General features: G+C 40.0%; 1 long non-coding RNA gene across 1 annotated transcript; it reads left to right on the top strand.

Moving 5' to 3' along the window:
• The first annotated feature begins 715 nt into the window (after positions 1-715).
• On the top strand, positions 716-1,702 carry LOC147983740 (uncharacterized). Its single transcript, XR_015615004.1, has 3 exons — positions 716-1,267; positions 1,376-1,433; positions 1,519-1,702. It is a non-coding gene; the product is annotated as an uncharacterized LOC147983740 (long non-coding RNA).
• The last annotated feature ends 8,314 nt before the right edge of the window (positions 1,703-10,016 follow it).

The raw sequence follows: 10,016 nt of genomic DNA, 5'->3' as shown, positions 1-10,016 counted from the left end.
CGATCTTACGGTGTCCTCACCCAGTGACAGAAGGGGTCGCGAGGCACATATGTATCGTTTCTGTTAAGGATAACAATATAGGGTCTATTCCTACATGAATAGATCTTGTCTACATTATGTCATCATTCTTATTGCATTACTCCATTTCTCCATGAACTTAATACGCTAGATGCATGCTGAATAGCGGTAGATGTGTAGAGTAATAGTAGTAGATGCAGAATCGTTTCGATCTACTAATCTTGGATGTGATGCCTATATATTGATCATTGCCTTGGATATTGTCATAATTATTTGTTCTTCTATCAATTGCCTAACAGAAATTTGTTTACCCACCGTATGCTATTTTCTCGAGAGAAGCCACTAGTGAAATCTACGGCCCCGGGTCTATCTTTTATTATATTGCTTTCCGATCTATCTATTACTGTATTTGTTTTCAGATCTATTATTCCAAAACCCAAAAATACCTTGCTGCACTTTTTATTTGCATCTTTTATCATGTTTTATTCAGATCTATTTATCCAAACCGATACAATTTAATCTATCTTTTTACCGAGGAGGGATTGACAACCCCTCTTATGCATTGGGTTGCGAGGATTTATTTTGTGTGTGCAGGCACTAGTAGAAAAAGGGTCAAATGTGCGACACACTAGTCCCGGTTTGTAACAGAACCGGCACTAATGTGTCCATTAGTGCCAGTTCCAACGGCTAGGCGGGAGGAGCTCTTTAGTACCGGTTCGTGGCGAACCTTTAGCACCGGTTCGTGCCACGAACCGGTACTAATGAGAGTGGTGGGAGGATGTTGTCAGAGTGGGGCCCCTCCAGCACCTTTACTACCGGTTCATGCCACGAACCGGTACTAAAGGTCGTCCTATATAAACCCTTCGTCCACCAGCACTCTATTCTTCCCCCTTTCCCCTCTCCCTCTCCTCTGTTCTTCCCTTCTTCCTCTCGAGTTCATCACAAAATTTGCCCCAAATTTGTCAAGATTTGCAGGCCCCCATCCATTCAAATGATCACAAAGGTTAGCAACTTTGTCCTTTCATCTCTCATTGCTAGATTAGCTCTTGCATTGGTTTATATAGTGATTAATTGTGGGTTTTAGTAATTTGGGAGGAATTATATGTGGTAGTATTTGATTTATATGCAAATTGAGGTCAAAATAACACTTAGTTTGCATATGTAGGTGTGGTTTACTTAGTGCCTTCTAAATCTCCGTCGTAACCACCGTCGATCGCCCGCACCGTCCCGTCGCCGGCACCACCTTGTGGTGAGCCTATTGTTCATGAAATTTTATATAAAAAATTGATGTTTGTGTGATTTGGATATATAATTACTCGTATAATTATCTTACCCGTACGTTGTTTGTTATACATAGTGCCATGGTTTTGATATCCGTCCCCGTCGGCCCTCGCCCTTGTTATGATTCGGATGTGGTATATTCTCTTTTAAAACTATTTGTTGCATTTCGTGTTTATGAAAAATTATGACCATCAAGCTGACATAGATATTTGTATGTAGGAGGTAGTTGAACTGGAAATTCCAACCGACCCTATTGTCGAGAGGTTAAATTTAGTTGAAAGAGAAAACGAGGATTTGAAAGAAAAATTGAAAAGAATTGAGGGGGAGAAGATGGAATTGGAGTTGCATGTTGCCGATGTCATCGATGATCACAAGATTAAGATGGAGAAAATGCGCTTGAAGATTAGAAAGATTAGAAAATATGCCATTCATAGTGAGGCTTGGTATCATTATGCTTTTGGATCAATTGTTACCTTAGTTGCGATCTTGATCGCATTTGTTGTTGCATTTAAATTCTTTAGCTAGAGAGTTATTTGTTTGTTGCATTTAAGTTTTGTATAAACTTTATGTATTGTATTAATTTGGTGTTTTCGGTGCTGTGTATTGAAGATGAGCCGGCAATGGATGTACGATGACCGATGCTCTCCCGAGTTCATTAATGGCGTGCATACTTTTCTGCTTGCGGCTGAGGCAAACAAGCGGGCGGATGGTTTTATGCCTTGTCCATGTGCTGGCTGTAGAATGGTCACAATTACTCTACGTCAAGAACCATTCACGTCCACCTGTTTGAGTCTGGTTTCACGCCCCACTATAATGTTTGGACCAAGCATGGAGAAAGAGGGGTTATGATGGAAGACAATGAAGAAGAAGAGGACGACGACAACTATCCTGGCCATGGGTTCCCTGAATACGATGATACAACAATGAGGGAAGAAGCTGAGCCGGTAATGCGGGAAGAAGCTGAAGAAGAGGCATTGGATGAGCCCGTTGATGATCTAGGTCGGGCCATTGCCGATGCAAAGAGAAACTGCGCAAGTCATTTGGAGAAGAAGAAGTTGCAGCGCATGTTAGAGGATCACAAAAAATTGTTGTACCCGAATTGCGTAGGTGACAAGAAAAAGCTGGGCACCACACTGGAATTGCTACAATGGAAGGCAGAGAATGATGTATCTGACAAGGGATTTGGAAAGTTGCTGGTAATGATAAAGAATATGCTTCCAAAGGACAACGAATTGCCCGAGAGTACGTACGAAGCAAAGAAGGCTGTCTGCCCTCTAGGGTTAGAGGTGCAGAAGATACATGCATGCCCTAATGATTGCATCCTCTACCGCGGTGAGTACGAGGATTTGAACGCTTGCCCGGTATGCGGTGCATTGTGCTATAAGATCAGCCACGATGACCCTGGTGATGTCGAGGGAGAGCGCCCCAGGAAGAAGATTCCTGCCAAGGTGATGTGGTATGCTCCTATAATACCAAGGTTGAAACGTTTGTTCCAAAACAAAGAGCATGCCAAGGCAATGCGATGGCACAGAGAAGACCGTAAGAAAGACGGAAAGTTGAGAGTACCCGCTGACGGGTCGCAGTGGAGAAAAATCAAACGGAAGTATGGGAAGGAGTTTGCAGATGACGCAAGGAACGTATGGTTTGGTCTAAGCGCAGATGGCATTAATCCTTTTGGGGAGCAGAGCAGCAACCATAGCACCTGGCCTGTGACTCTATGTTTGTATAACCTTCCTCCTTGGTTGTGCATGAAGAGGAAGTTCATTATGATGCCAGTGCTCATCCAAGGCCCTAAGCAACTCGGCAATGACATTGATGTGTACCTAAGGCCATTAGTTGAAGAACTCTTACAACTGTGGAATGGAACAGGTGTACGTGCGTGGGATGAGCACATGGGGGAAGAATTTGACCTAAAGGCGTTGCTGTTCGTGAGCATCAATGATTGGCCTGCTCTCAGTAACCTTTCAGGACAGACAAACAAGGGATACCGCGCATGCACACACTGTTTGGACGATACCGATAGTATATATTTGGCTAATTGTAAGAAGAATGTGTACCTGGGACATCGTCGATTTCTTCCGAGCAGGCATCCTGTAAGAAAGAAAGGCAAGCATTTCAAAGGTGAGGCGGATCACCGGACGAAGCCTCGCCACCGTACTGGTGCTGATGTACATGATATGGTCAAGGATTTGAAGGTGGTCTTTGGAAAGGGTCCTGGTGGACAACCTGTTCCGAATGACGCTGACGGACGCGCACCCATGTGGAAGAAGAAATCTATATTTTGGGACCTGCCCTATTGGAAAGACCTAGAGGTCCACTCCGCAATCGACGTGATGCACGTGACGAAGAATCTTTGTGTGACCCTGCTTGGCTTCTTGGGCGTGTATGGGAAGACAAAAGATACACCTGAGGCACGGGAGGACCAACAACGTATGCATGGAAAAGACGGCATACATCAGGGTCATGCAAGCTACACTCTTACCAAAGAAGAGAAGGAAATCTTCTGTGAATGCCTGCTCAGTATTAGGTACCGTCTGGCTTCTCGTCGAATATAAAGGGAATAATAAACATGGTAGAGAAAAAGTTCCAGAACCTAAAGTCTCATGACTGCCACGTGATTATGACGCAACTGCTTTCCGTTGCATTGAGGGGGCTTCTACCGGAAAACGTTCGATTAGCTGATACATCTCCAACGTATCTATAATTTTTGATTGCTCCATGCTATATTATCTACTGTTTTGGGCAATATTGGGCTTTATTTTCCACTTTTATATTACTTTTGGGACTAACCTATTAACCAGAGGCCCAGCCCAGATTTGCTGTTTTTTGCCTATTTCAGTGTTTCGAAGAAAAGGAATATCAAACGAAGTCGAAACGGAACGAAATCAACTGGAGAAGTTATTTTTGGAAGGAAAGCAACCCAGGGAACTTGGAGTGCATGTCAGGGGAGACATGGGCTGCCCACGAGGATGGGGGGCGCGCCCCCTGCCTTGTGGGGCCCCCGTGGCTCCTCCGACGTACTTCCTGCACCCATATATATCGTCGTACCCTAAAACTTCCAGAACAGAGATTAGATCGGGAGTTCCGCCGCCGCAAGCCTCTGTAGCCACCAAAAGTCAATCGGGACCCTGTTCCGGCACCCAGCCGGAGGGGGGAATCCCTCACCGGTGGCCATCTTCATCATCCCGGCGCTCTCCATGACGAGGAGGGAGTAGTTCTCCCTCGGGGCTGAGGGTATGTACCAGTAGCTATGTGTTTGATCTCTCTCTCTCTCTCTCGTGTTCTTGATTTGGCATGATCTTGATGTATCACGAGCTTTGCTATTATAGTTGGATCTTATGTTTCTCCTCCCCCTCTTGTCTCTTGTAATGAATTGAGTTTCCCCTTTGAAGTAATCTTATCAGATTGAGTCTTTAAAGATTTGAGAACACTTGATGTATGTCTTGCGTGGGATACCCGTGGTGACAATGGGGTATTTTATTGATCCACTTGATGTATGTTTTGGTGATCAACTTGCGGGTTCCGCCCATGAACCTATGCATAGGGGTTGGCACACGTTTTCGTCGTGATTCTCCGGTAGAAACTTTGGGGCACTCTTTGAGGTTCTTTGTGTTGGTTGAATAGATGAATTTGAGATTGTGTGATGCATATCGTATAATCATACCCACGGATACTTGAGGTGACATTGGAGTATCTAGGTGACATTAGGGTTTTGGTTGATTTGTGTTTTAAGGTGTTATTCTAGTACGAACTCTAGGGCTGTTTGTGACACTTATAGGAATAGCCCAACAGATTGATTGGAAAGAATAACTTTGAGGTGGTTTCGTACCCTACCATAATCTCTTCGTTTGTTCTCCGCTATTAGTGACTTTGGAGTGACTCTTTGTTGCATGTTGAGGGATAGTTATGTGATCCAATTATGTTAGTATTGTTGAGGGAACTTACACTAGCGAAAGTATGAACCCTAGGCCTTGTTTCAACACATTGCAATACCGTTTACGCTCTCTTTTATCATTAGTTACCTTGCTGTTTTTATATTTTCAGATTACAAAAACTTATATCGACTATCCATATACCACTTGTATCACCATCTCTTCACCGAACTAGTGCACATATACAATTTACCATTGTATTGGGTGTGTTGGGGACACAAGAGACTCTTTGTTATTTGGTTGCAGGGTTGCTTGAGAGAGACCATCTTCATCCTACGCCTCCTACGGATTGATAAACCTTAGGTCATCCACTTGAGGGAAATTTGCTACTGTCCTACAAACCTCTGCACTTGGAGGCCCAACAACGTCTACAAGAAGAAGGTTGTGTAGTAGACATCAAGCACTTTTCTGGCGCCGTTGCCGGGGAGGTTAGCGCTTGAAGGTATATCTTTAGATCTTGCAATCGAGTCTTTTAGTTTCTTGTTTTATCACTAGTTTAGTTTATAAAATAAAACTATAAAAAATGGAATTGAGTTTGTCTCATACGCTTCACCTTTTTAATATCTTTCGTGAGTATGATGGAAAGGATAATTGTGCTCAAGTGCTAGAAAAAGAAATCTCTAAAATGTTTGGCACCAAATATTTGAATGATGAGAATGATTGCAATGTTGCTAGTACGAATTCTTTGAATATCCATGATGCTAATGATGATTTCACTAGTTATGATGAAAATGTCTCCTATAAACATGTCAATTTTTGTGGAGTACATTGGGTTTGCAAGTACACACCAAATAGGGAAGATAAATATTGCAAGAGGCATAAGTACTTAGAAACCAAATTGTTGCAAGAAGAGCTAGATGAATGTGCTGAAAATTCATTATTTCTTAGCCCTACTTGTGAACTTTGCAATGAACGTGATCATTTTAGTGCCCAATGCAAATTGTTTCATGATCATATCGTGTCCAAAAATTGTGATGACTTGATTTCCCTTGCACATCATAATAAACTTAGTTTACTTTTGGGTTATGAAGAAATTAAACATAGAATTAAGGATATTCCAAAATTTGCCCTTGATAAAGTTCTTCATTTTGATCTAGAGAAAATTTATATGTATTGTGCGGTGAATTGCATTGATAATCCTTATATTGCCAATTACATAAAGAAAAGAAAACAAATAGAAGATGAAGAGAATACTAATGAAAGGGAAGAGACTTACCAATATCCTCCTATTATTTCTTATGATGAATCAGGTAACGAGGAGGAGCCTCCTATTCAACCAATCTCATTAATAAGGAGCTCCAAAAGGAGTATTGAACCCACACATGATGTGGTGAAGAAGAAGAAAAGAAAAAGGAAGAGAGGTAAAAAGATATCTCCCCCAAATGATGTTTCTCCCATTACTATTGTGCCTCATGAAAATATAATTGTGGAAGATAATGATACTTCTTATGATCTTGAAAATCTTTTTGGCACTTGCTTGGAAGAATATGATAATTGCTATACTATTGGTGCTATCCATACTATTAATGATGAGAGTGATTATGCTTATGTTATGAAAAGGCCCAAGCTTGGGGAAGCTATGTTTGATGAGGATGACATATTTGAGAATATATTTGCTGCAATTAATGTTTGTCTCAAGCTTGGGGATGCTACGCTTAATGAAGATGATATTATTAGTATCCCAAGTTTTGATATGCAAATTTATAATGATAATGACATGCCTCCTACTTATGATAATTATTGTGATGATACTTATGCTGTAAAAAGTAGTGATTATATTTATAAAACTTGTCATGATTACGATTACCCCTTCTCTGAACATTACTCTTTTAATGTGGAAACAATTTATAGTATCCAAGTCTCTTATGATACTCCCACTATCCCGAATGAGAAGAATTTTGCTTATGTGGAGAGTAGTAAATTTTCTATGCTTGTAGATCATGAAAAGAATGCTTTAGGTGCTGGTTATATTGTTGAATTCATTCATGATGCTACTGAAAATTATTATGAGGGAGGAACATATGCTTGTAGGAATTGCAATAATATCAAGTTTCCTCTCTATGTGCTTAAAGTTTTGAAGTTATGCTCGTTTTACCTTCCTATGCAAGTTGATTCTTGTTCCCATAAGTTGTTTGCTCACAAAATCCCTATGCATAGGAAGTGGGTTAGACTTAAATGTGCTAGTCATATTCTTCAAGATGCTGTCTTTATGTTACAATTCTTATCTTTTATGTGAGCATCGTTGAAATCATCATGCCTAGCTAGGGGCGTTAAACAATAGCGCTTGTTGGGAGGCAACCCAATTTTATTTTAGTTCCTTTCTTTTTGTTCCTGTTTAGTAATAAATAATTCATCTAGACTCTGTTTAGATGTGGTTTTATGCTTTTAATTAGTGTTTGTGCCAAGTAGAACCTTTGGGAAGACTTGGGGAAAGTCTTTGCGATCATGCTGTAAAAAAAGAAACTTTAGCGCTCACGAGAATTACTGCCATTTTTATTTGGAGAGTGATATTTAGTTAATTATTTTTGCAGATTATTAATAGATAAATTCCTCAGGTCCAGAAATTTATTTGAGAATTTTATGAGTTCCAGAAGTATACGTTTGATCCAGATTACTACAGACTGTTCTTTTTTTTGACAGATTCTGTTTTTCATGTGTTGTTTACTTATTTTGATGAATCTATGGCTAGTAAAATAGTTTATAAACCATAGAGAAGTTGGAATACAGTAGGTTTAACACCAATAAAAATAAAGAATGAGTTCATTACAGTACCTCGAAGTAGTGTTTTGTTTTCTTTCGCTAACGGAGCTTACGAGTTTTCTGTTAAGTTTTGTGTTGTGAAGTTTTCAAGTTTTGGGTAAGGATCCGATGGAAAGGAGTGGCAAGATCCTAAGCTTGGGGATTCCCAAGGCACCCCAAGGTAATATTCAAGGATAGCCAAGAGCCTAAGCTTGGGGATGCCCCGGAAGGCATCCCCTCTTTCGTCTTCGTTCATCGGTAACTTTACTTGGAGCTATATGTTTATTCACCACATGATATGTGTTTTGCTTGGAGCATCAATTTATTTTGTTAGGATTTTCTTTCTGTTATTTAGAACAATGTTTTGCATCTTTTATTTCAATAAAAGTGGCATTGATAGCCTTTACTATGCCTATGTTACAAGTATACATGTTGCTGTTTGAAAACAGAAAGTTTACCGCTGTTGCAATAATTCCCTAGAAAAGTCAGAATGTGATAAAATGTTGAAACCTTTTGAATATTAAGCTCTGATAAATTTACTACAGCAAGAATTTTATTTCATAATTTTTGGAGCTAGGGAAGTATGGATGTTACTGCATTCTTTACAGACTATGCTGTTTAGGCAGATTGCTGTTATGTTTGCATTGTTTGCATATGTTTGCTTCTTTAATGATTATATTTGAGGATAGGACTATTAAATATGCAGAGGCATTTAGTATGCAATGTTGAATAATAACTTTAGTGATTTGCTACAGTAGAGTATGATAAGGTAATTGCAATGGTTTATACTAACTTATCTCACGAGTCCTTGTTGAGTTTTGTGTGGATGAAGCTTTTGAGATTTAGGGAGACCTTGATATGAGAGGAATTAAGGAGGCACAAAGGCTCAAGCTTGGGGATGCCCAAGGCACCCCAAGATAATATTTCAAGAAGTCTCAAGCATCTAAGCTTGGGGATGCCCCGGTTGGCACCCCACCTTTCTTCTTCAAAAATTATCGGTTAGTTTCGGTTGATCCTAAGTTTTTGCTTCTTCACATGATGTTTGCCATTCTTAGAATGTAATTTTCTTTTGCTTGCTGTTTGAATAGAATACCAAGATCTGAAATTATTAAATGTTAGAGAGTCTTCACATAGTTGCATAATTATTCGACTACTCATTGATCTTCACTTATATCTTTCGGAGTAGTTTGTCATTTGCTCTAGTGCTTCACTTATACCTTTTAGAGCATGGTGGTAGTTTTATTTTGAAGAAATAGATGAACTCTCATGCTTCACTTAGATTATTTTGGGAGTCTTAAATAGCATGGTAATTTGCTTAAAATCCTAATATGCTAGGTATTCAAGAATAATAAAGTTCTCTTATGAGTGTGTGGAATACTAAGAGAAGTTTGATACTTGATGATTGTTTTGAGATATGGAGGTAATAATATCAAAGTCATGCTAGTTGAGTAGTTGTGAAATTGAGAAATTCTTGTGTTGAAGTTTGCAAATCCCGTAGCATGCACGTATGGTAAACGTTGTGTAACAAATTTGAAACATGAGGTGTTATTTGATTGTCCTCCTTATGAGTGGCGGTCGGGGACGAGCGATGGTCTTTTCCTACCAATCTATCCCCCTAGGAGCATGCGCGTAGTGTCGAGGTTTTTGATGACTTGTAGATTTTTGCAATAAGTATATGAGTTCTTTATGACTAATGTTGAGTCCATGGATTATATGCGCTCTCACCCTTCCATCATTGCTAGCCTCTACGGTACCGTGCATTGCCCTTTCTCACATTGAGAGTTGGCGCAAACTTCGCCGGTGCATCCAAACCCCGTGATATGATATGCTCTATCACACATAAACTCCTTATATCTTCCTCAAAACAGCCATCATACCTACCTATTATGGCATTTCCATAGCCATACCGAGATATATTGCCATGCAACTTTCCACCATTCCGTTCATCATGACACATTCATCATTGTCATATTGCTTAGCATGATCATGTAGTTGACATAGTATTTGTGGCAAAGCCACCGTTCATAATTCTTTCATACTTGTCAC

The sequence above is a fragment of the Triticum urartu genome, chromosome 2A (genome assembly GCF_056163025.1).
Source record: "Triticum urartu cultivar PI428250 chromosome 2A, HENAU_Tu73, whole genome shotgun sequence".
In the NCBI taxonomy this organism is placed as follows: domain Eukaryota; kingdom Viridiplantae; phylum Streptophyta; class Magnoliopsida; order Poales; family Poaceae; genus Triticum; species Triticum urartu.
The sequence above is the reverse complement of the archived record's forward strand: the minus strand, read 5'-3'. Positions and strand labels throughout refer to the sequence as shown.